This window comes from Acyrthosiphon pisum, chromosome A2, assembly GCF_005508785.2.
Source record: "Acyrthosiphon pisum isolate AL4f chromosome A2, pea_aphid_22Mar2018_4r6ur, whole genome shotgun sequence".
Classification (NCBI taxonomy): domain Eukaryota; kingdom Metazoa; phylum Arthropoda; class Insecta; order Hemiptera; family Aphididae; genus Acyrthosiphon; species Acyrthosiphon pisum.
In genome coordinates, this window is record NC_042495.1 from 36,202,402 (window position 1) to 36,212,616 (window position 10,215).

Here is a 10,215-nt window from a genome sequence, read left to right on the forward strand (position 1 = left end):
TTTCATTCAAATTCATAACAATATTATACCATATCACGGGCCAGGGTTTGCGAAGCGAGACGAATCGGTTTTTGTATTCTGTCAGGCTTTTTCAGTAGGTACATATTTATAATTCGGTAAAACATAACATTTTTTTTAAATTTTATATTGTGTTTTTATTTAGGAAACAAATAACGTTCAAGCACAGAGATTATAATAAAACAAAATATATTCAATCATCAAAAAACAATGGTTGTCCCCCTTGACAATTCACTAACCCTCGTCCTTTACAAGTAAATTTTTTTTAATACCATATTTTTATAATGCATAACAAATAGTCTGTATCAGATTAGAAAATTCAATTATAAGCAACAATCGATAACACTCCAATTATTTAAAAAATGTATAGCTGTACCATAATTGTTGTTTTCTAAAATGAAATACAACCATTTATGATATACCATGGTATAAATGTGCACATATTTTACTACCTATAGGTATAAAAGCTTTAGTGCAATTCATTGCCCATTGGAGTAAATTCCACATGTTACAATACAACAATGGTAAATACAACTTTAGATCAATTTAATTTAAACATTTTATACAATGATAGTTTTCATTTTTCAATAGAGATATTTTGCGTAGTATATTTTTAGCAGAGCAACCCGCTATAATATCAGACTTCACTGGTAACCGGGAGTCCGAATTATACCGAAAATATCACACGGCCCATAGAGTTCCGTTTATGAATCTGGAAATTTGTAAACCATAATATATTATAATATTCTCGTTCACGATTCCAGAAAGGAATGAAAAGTAAGAACCATAAAATATATTAATTGAATATATAAATGTAACTATGTAAGTATATACTTCAATTTCAAGACTTGTTTAAACGGACTTTTATTTAGCGAAACCTAGTGATGTATGATACGATTATGTATCGTAGTATTCGTAACTTAAACCGGCATTGTATAGTTTAAAAAAAATTACCCATTTTATATTACTGTTGCAGGGTTGAATAAATTAATATTTTAAAATTAAATAAAAATCGATTTCGATTAGCTTGTCGTAAACATTAGCTGACCTCTGTTCAGTATCGTATTTTACGAACGTAATGAAAATCGGAACGATAGCTTTTATATACGAATACTAATAAATTATTATAACATTAATTAACCACGGAAAAAATACATATTTGGATTTCGTACGTATCGTACGTTATGTTTAAATCGAAACCATTAATGATAACTTTTTTTCAAAAAACCATAAATACAATTTTATCTAATAAAAGAACAATATTTTGAATTTATTAGGTATCTACATATTTTATAAGTATACTGACATTTTTTCAGTTTAAAACTAAAAATCAATTATTATAGGTATTTTTGTATAAAAGTAATACCTATACAAAACAATTCGCTAGAAAATATAACAGCGAGGTGAGAGCCAAGTTGGCACCATAGAATGGAGTATTTGAAACCAAGCTATTGGTGCAAATTTGTTAAAATGGTTCTGTGAGTACACATTTAATATATTTATATAAACTTGATAACATTTTCAAAATATCTTTACTTGTTTTGGGCTGTTTACGGACAATTTCAATTTCCAATTTTTTTTTTTAGGTTTTTTTGGTATAGATATTGATAAAATTATATTCGTTGGGTTAAAAAGTTTGGAAATGTAATACAAGACGCCTCACACCTTGACCTTATTACAATATTACTTTATAAATATTAAAAATACATAGGCAAGATTTTTTTTTTTAACATTTTAAGTTCAAATTTTGACAAATTTACAAATTTTTTGCAGTTAAAAATGTATAAATTGTTCAATTTTTATAACAAGGTTCCACATAAGTATATTAATTCATGCTGTAAACAAAAAATCTAAAAAATATATAAGCACAGTTTGTGTAAACTTATTTTAATTTAAAATTTGGATAAAATTCGATATTTTAACGAAGAATAATGATTTTAATTTTGTATTGTATAGCTTAAAAATATTATTCGTGGGTACTTGAAACTTCTAAAGCGTATTATTATTTAAAAATATGATAATATACAAATAATATAATTCAACTTACCGGCTACCGTATTAGTATTAATAATATAAATATAATATACCTAAATATCTTTGGCTGAAAAACAGTCTCCCAGTCTCCGCTCAGAATCGTTCTTCGCTTACAATAATATTATATCATTGAATTCAAATTTAACATCATCCATTACAGTGACTTACTTGTAACCTACTATACAGCAGAGCGACACCCACTTCCCACTTTTATTATATTATTAAACTCGTGTTGATTTAAAATGATATAGTAGGTACACTATCTTAACTTTAAGTGTTTCTTTAAATTTAACTTGAAACATATTTTCTTCAAATAGTGCATGGGGTATTAGGGTCTTAGAACAAGTTGTAACAAACTAACAAATGGAGATAATTATGTATTCTATACAGCACAAACCTAGCTAAAAATATGTTTGAATTATTTACAGTAGGTATACGTAAACTCAATATAATTTTTTTATTTTGCATAATTTAAAATAATTGATCAAATTAAATTCATCACGTTTATCTATACTATTTAACATTTTATAATTACTTATGCAAATATACTTCAATTAGTTTTTAAAATGTATTCATGACATTTGGGAATATTTGAATAATAGTATAGTGTATTATAAATGTAAAATCATTAAACTATTTATGTAGGTTTATTTGAATTTTATTTTTATTGTATGAAATATGCAGGCTGATACCTATATTATACCAATAATAATTCTCTAACAGTAACTATATCAGTGCAGTTTTCTGTTGTGTTTATGTTTCAAATATTTGAGAGTTGATAGTCAAAATGTATAAGGTTGTGTACCTACAACATTATGCATTATACAAAACGATTCATTTAACTGTCTTCACTAGTTATTTTATTTTTTGTCAATTTTTAAATATTTAAAAACGAAGTTTTATTTAGTTTAAATATTTATGAGTTATAACAATACATCTCTTATATATAAAAAAAAATTTTCATATTTTATTTGAACTTTTCATAATGACAACCTATGTATTTTATATAATAATCAAGTTAGAAAATACTATGATAAATTATAAAAGTTATCCAATATTAAATTGAATAAAACATACGATTTTAACTATTGTTGCAATATTAGGTATACTAATTATTGTACCCACTTAAAATATATTTTGTTAGTACCTAAACACATAACTACCTAAGAATTTAAATTTTATATCATGGCATGCAGCGCAATGATGGCCAATGTGGTTTTATACTTATATAGTTATATATAATAATAAAATATCATATTATAAAATGTTATAATTTGGGTATCATAATATAATAGATGCAGCTACGAGCTGCTATATATTAGCTGCCAATATTTGTAGTATAACCATAGAGTAGAGTATTATTATTATTGATCATTGATTTCAAAACAGACAATTAGCAAAAAAGTAGTGTAGAATACCATAGATGATTCCGTATTGCCATGGTCGCTGCCAACAGTGGGGAAACACTCTCACCCCCTCTTTATTACATCGTGATATAATGTATATATAGCAATTAAGTGGATGGAACAGCGGAAAGATAAATTACCTTTTATTAAGCGATGATACTGGGCAGGGGTTCGGACAAGCCCGGATTAAGGGGGGGCCTGGGGGGCCATGGCCCCCGGGCCTCGAAAGTTAAAATTTATTTAGGGGCCTCTAATTTGTCCATTACTTTTTTTGTTATAGGCTATGTAACACTAAATAAATCACCTAAAAAAAAAATCGATAATTATTTAGCAAGAAGAAAAGCTTGTAAATTATAATTTATAAATAAAGTGATACATTAATACATTATTCATTATTTATTGCTATGTGCCTATATACCTAATATGTTTTAAATGAGGCCCTTGTACGAAAAAAAAATATTAAATAATAAACAATGTGTTCCAGGGTGAAGTGACCGGCCAACGTCATATGAAAGTATACCAAAAATGTTGAAGAAATACCCTTTGAATCTAACTTTTTATTTTTTTAGTTATGAACAATTAACTTCTTTTTATCAAAACCATGCGTATCATGCATTTGTTTATTTATCTTCAAAACTTTTCAACATTTTGACGTAATTTTATTTTTATTTTAAAGCTATTTAATTGTCCTATCAACTGACATACGCAATTAAACCAGAAATGTGCTAATTATTTTTATTAAATTTAAAAAAAGAAAAAAAAGTTGGCAAAAATTAGTATTTTTAAAAGGAAATTGTACATTATTCCAAATAATTTATTATTAACTATGAGTTTTTGTTTTTTGTATTATAACTAAATTTTACCGAATAGTATAAAATTAAACGAATGACGATCAATTAACCGACTCAATCCTAGGTAAACTAAGATTGTAACAGGAATATATTATGATACCAAACTTTCAAGGTATTCTAGGAATATAAATGTGTTATTCAGTATAATTCAGCAGAATAATACAAAAAACAAAAAACCCATACCAAGTAATAAATTATTTGGAATAATACACGATTTCCTTTAAAAAATGCTAATTTTTGCCAACTTTTTTCTACTTTTTTTAATTTAATAAAAATAATTAGTGCATTTCTAGTTCAATTGCATATTTTGGTGTTTTGATAGGAAAATCAATAACTTTAAAATAAAAAAAAAAATACATAAAAATGTTAAAAAATTTTGAAAATACATAAACAAATGCGTGATATGTATGATTTTGATAAAAAAAGTTTGCCCATAACTTAAAAAATAAAAAAGTTAGACCCAATCTTTAAAGGCTATTTCTTTATCATTTTTGGTATACTTTTATAAGACGTTATTACGAATACATTATATACATTAATATATTTTTTTCGTACAGGGGCCTCATTTAAAACTTTGGCCCCTAGGCCTCAAAATGTCTTAATCCGGGCTTGGGTTCGGAGACGGTATAGTAGCCAATAAAAGTAGTAATAACTATTGTCTATTATTATTCATTATTGTAAATTATCATCATGTTTAGTGAGAGGATTATCTGTTTATTTTTAAAATCAATGACACTCGATCAATGTTGTAGGTACTCATCTTTGAGTATAGCGACGACGGCTATTTCAAGAGCACACGATATATACCTAATAGTTACGAGCGTAGGCGACTGTAGTGGCGCTTACAGGTGATTAGCCCACTTAAATAATCTCTAAGCTCTTCAAAAATGTCTACGCGTTTGACGAATATTATTGTTTGTAGTAATAGTGGTGCGGAGAAGTGTTCAAATACTTCGGGCAAAACATTTTTAGGAATACTCACCATACTCATATATTATTAAGTCAATCCCTTATCCATACTCATGTTTAATCAATGAAAAAAATATATACATAAATACATTTAAACAAATGTAAGTATTATTGTATTACCCATATGCGCATTCAATTTCAGTTTTTTTTTTATTCATTAAATCGATATAAATTACATAATACATACAATACAAATATTATTTACTATCTATCTCTTTAAGCTATGGCTTGTGTTGAGATAGAGAGTTATACAAATGATAAAAGATGTGTGATTAGTATAGGTACAATAATGAAAAGATTAAAACATTAAGGTTATAAGAAATTTTAGTGAAAAATTACACAATATACAATTTTTAACTTATGAATTAACAATTTTAATTACACTAAAAATAAATATAAAAAAAAAATGGAAAGGAGGAATTTGATTATGCTAGTTGGAAAAACAACTAGTGGTATATTTGATTTACCATGTTATAACACATAATATTCACACAATGTTCTTTATTAATATTTATGATAATATATTACTTGAAGGTTAATTATAAAGCTATATACATTTAATATATAACATAATTAAATAATACTATAATACCCACTCGGCTTCACACAATCGATATTCTGGGCTTCAAACTCCTATAAAAAAATCAGGAAACTGCTCCTAAATCCATAATACTTATGCCACTGCAGGATTGCAATATGAATACAATTTGTTAACAGGTACCTATATAGGTATTTATAAATTGGGTTCTATTATAGAATACTTTTGGAATCAATATAGAACGTTTTTATTTTTTACCTTACCCATGGGAGATGCATCTCACCACTGAAATAAAATTATTTTATTTTTTTATATTTATGTATTCAATTTACAAGTAGAATGCATTTTTGATTTTTTGTTGTTAAATAAATATTGTGTTTAGTTATGAGGTGTCGCATTTATATGATGTTCATAATTGTATATACCTTCTTAGGTTATAGTATATAATAGCCAATAGGTACCTATAATATTTATGATGGAAGGAATAAAATTAACTAATACATTGAGAGGTGGTAGGGTTATACGAATTTGTTTGCTTATTTAAATGTAGGCTTTAGTTGAAAAACAAATTAAGCCACTTTAATGTGCCACTAAAATTTGACTCTATCGCCGTCTATGATAGGTATTAGGTAGTACACGTACATATTATGTAGGTAGGTATATTTTACACTCTACATATCCACCTGGCACCATGGCGTTAAAAAAAATATGAAACTGCAGTAGAGTGGTCCAAACATTTCGTTAAAATGTACGGATGGCGGGAGTTCAAACACTGTCAACAGCGGAAAACGTTTCTCAATAATAATTCTTCTCGGAACAAAGGCGTGTTTATGCCAACTTAATACTTATATTATACGATAATGACGTGAACACAAGTATAATATTTATACGCGATGTGCATAGACAACATTGTATATTTTTGTACTTCGTGGTTAAAGACGGTTTATATTTATGTGCACTTTCGAGTATTAATATAATGTTTCTTCGTAGTTTACGCTTTAAAATTTAAATAACTATTTAGACTTTATACCTACGGGCTACGGGCTACGCGTGTAGAACGAAACAAAAGTGTATACATACCTATATTTGTATAAGTTTGTATTAATAATTACAAATTGTTATAATAATAATTGTATACTCAAACCGTCGTACGCAACTATACCTAATTCAATATTATAACAATTGAAGAACCGGGTGCAACAACCGGATATAAGTCCACTTTTTACAACTTTTTAGGACAAGAATAAAACTTATTTTTAACTTATTAAGTAAACGTAGATAAACAATTTCATCACTATTTTGTATAGATTAAAAGACAGTTTATTATATCATATATTTTGGTAGCTTAGCTTTCAGTAGTTTATTTTAAAAATGATTTTAAACTTGAAGTTGGTTGGTAGTATGTACAATGATATATTGTTATTACACTTACAATTATCTGTTTTTTACAAAAATGTTTCTATTAAATTAAAAATATTATGGATTCAAATTAAATCATTATACAAGTGAATAATACTAATAGCTTTTAAATGTTAAATACATTTATACCTGTCTTACTATCAAATACTATCAAGATTAATTATCTACTTCCCCCGCAAAAAAATAAATAAAATTACTTAATCGTCTTAACCCATTACGATTATTTTATGATAACTTTGTGTGGAAATATGTGAACATAATATATTATAATATCTGTTTGTTGTACTCGGACACTCAGCTATTATCAATATTATACTATTTAAATAATGAATATTAATATAATAGCAACAGTATTAGGTAATGCATTCATACCTACTATAACAAGTAACAATCTGTATAACAGTAATGACAAATGAGATATAAATATTTGTGAGTTTAATTTAATGAAAAAGTATTATTCTCCAGTTATGTTTATCGAAAAATACTAATCTTTATTCTGAAAAAAAAATATCATTAAATTATACCTAAATTATTATAATTTATAATTAATATCATAGTATCATAATATGAAATCATGTAGGTGAGCTCTTATAAAATATTACATTGTTATTTAATAGTATCATTTTTAAATTGTGTAGGTATCCAGTTTAGTTAAATATAATGTAATCCAACAATTGAATAATAAATATGATTTTTAGATGGCTAATGAAAAATAATATACATAATGAGTTCCTTGAATTTAACTTCCACTTAAATCACTTTCAATGTATAAAATACTTACTGTATAATTTACAATACTGATTACACTGACATCAGATATACACTATCTTTAGACATTACTAAAATTTAAATTTGTTTATGATTTTAACTGTTTTAGATAGGGAATTCTTAATTGATTTGGATAAATACAAAATACGATATTATTATTTAAAGTGGTTAATGGTAATTGCGTAAAACTGTATAAGTAAAAATTTATGTAAATATTTACTTTTGTAGACTTTAATATTAATTTTGTTTACTATTATTTTTAAAATTATGTTTAACATCATTCCGCATTCGCTCAACTTAAAATAAACTCTAAACAGTCTAAATAGATTTATAAAAAAAGGTTGGTTTTCTTTCAAATAAGCTATGTAGGTACAACCGAAAGCAGAAATTAAATTAAACATCCGACCAACATAAGAGAATGATGATTAGACATGACCTTAGCCCTCAAAAACACAATAATATGGTACCTACCTACATTTATTTCATTTTAGAAAGCATAATTTATTTTTATTTATTTCATAATTTGTCTTATATATTAGGAAAGGACAAAATCACGAAAGTAATCATCGAGTTTAAGCAATTCAAATTCATAATTTAATTCTAACTACTTATCCGTAAATTATGAAACTGAAAGTTTTCTTTCGATGAATATGCAACGCATCAAATATTAAGGTTAGTGCGAAATTCAATCATTTTTATTGTTATTCAAGCGCAGAAACAAACTGCATAAGAATGAGTATGTACCGTACGTTTCTTAAAAGTTGTAACGTCGACACATTGTATATGGTATGTGGGTACCTATAATTTTAATTATTAGTTAGATTCAAGTAGCGTAAAGCACATAACTATAATTGCGTATAATATTTATTGAGTACATATGTATTGTGTTTATAAGTATATGAGCATATTATGTTTATATGCTTGTCAGTTGTCAGTATATGCATATGAATTATGAGTTAGAATAAAACGAGTTCTATAAACGTTTTAAATGTATGTATAATAATTTTAAAGTTAAAACCTATGTAAAAATACTTTACTGAGAAGTTTATATTTAGATTTTAGATACATCCGAGTGCTCACAAGATTTAAAAATAGATCAGTATTATAATAGTATAATACTTCTATTTTTATATAGAAATTACCTCAGATCATCAACATAATATTATGAACTGACAGAAAAATGAACTTTTAAGAACTGATGTGAAAAATATAACAAAGTTAAATTTAATGAAAAACCAACAATCAATATTTAATCAAACTTTTATAATTTATATGTAGGCATTTATTAGTTTAGCTTCTACATATTTTGAAATATGTATTATTCACCAATTGTCCGCCCGGTACCATTAGGTACATATCTTTAAATAAGTTATGGGAGTTTTTCTTTAAAAATAAAAGTTGTCAAGTTCACAACCTAGGTGATAAAACATTTTTAAGAAACTTTTAAAATAAATAAAAGTTAACATAACTTTTCTACTGCTGGATCTAATATTTTACAGAAATCCTCAATTATATTATAATTAAAGAATAAATCTCTAAGAATATCTAAGTTCTCAAATTAAAATATTAATAAATGATTTGAATTAAATATACGATTTTGGTACTTATATGTCTGTATAGTGTATAAGTAGTAGGTCCATAATTTTTTATAATTTTTGAGTTGTTGAAAATATAATTATAAGATATCATAGAAGTTCAATTGGTAAAGAGTTGGTGTACCTACCAACACGGCGATTGGTACGGTGCTATGTTACCTACTGTGCCTATATCAATAAGAATTTATAAAAAGTGCTTAAATATTTTATTCTACCACCATATGCTATGCAAATTACGGGTACTCAAACACTGGAAAATAATAATTCAATGGTCATGGTTTGAAAATTTAATATGGTTTAAAATGTTCATGAATAATTTATTATTGATAGAATAAAATAGGTTTAGCCGTTTGAATACGTAATATGGATAAAAGCAAGTACCTATATTATACGCTTAAACAACATTGATTTTTATTGTAAGAGTAGGTACTGCTCAATAACCAGTGCTTACTATTACCTACCCATTTATAAATAAACGATGCATATATGCATTAAAATGTACTAGAAATAATTAGAGAAAAATCCGGTGAAGCGTGGCAAACAAAATTGTATTATATATAAATATATTACCTATTTACCTACTTTAAAATAATAAATATATAGGTATAGCACTATAG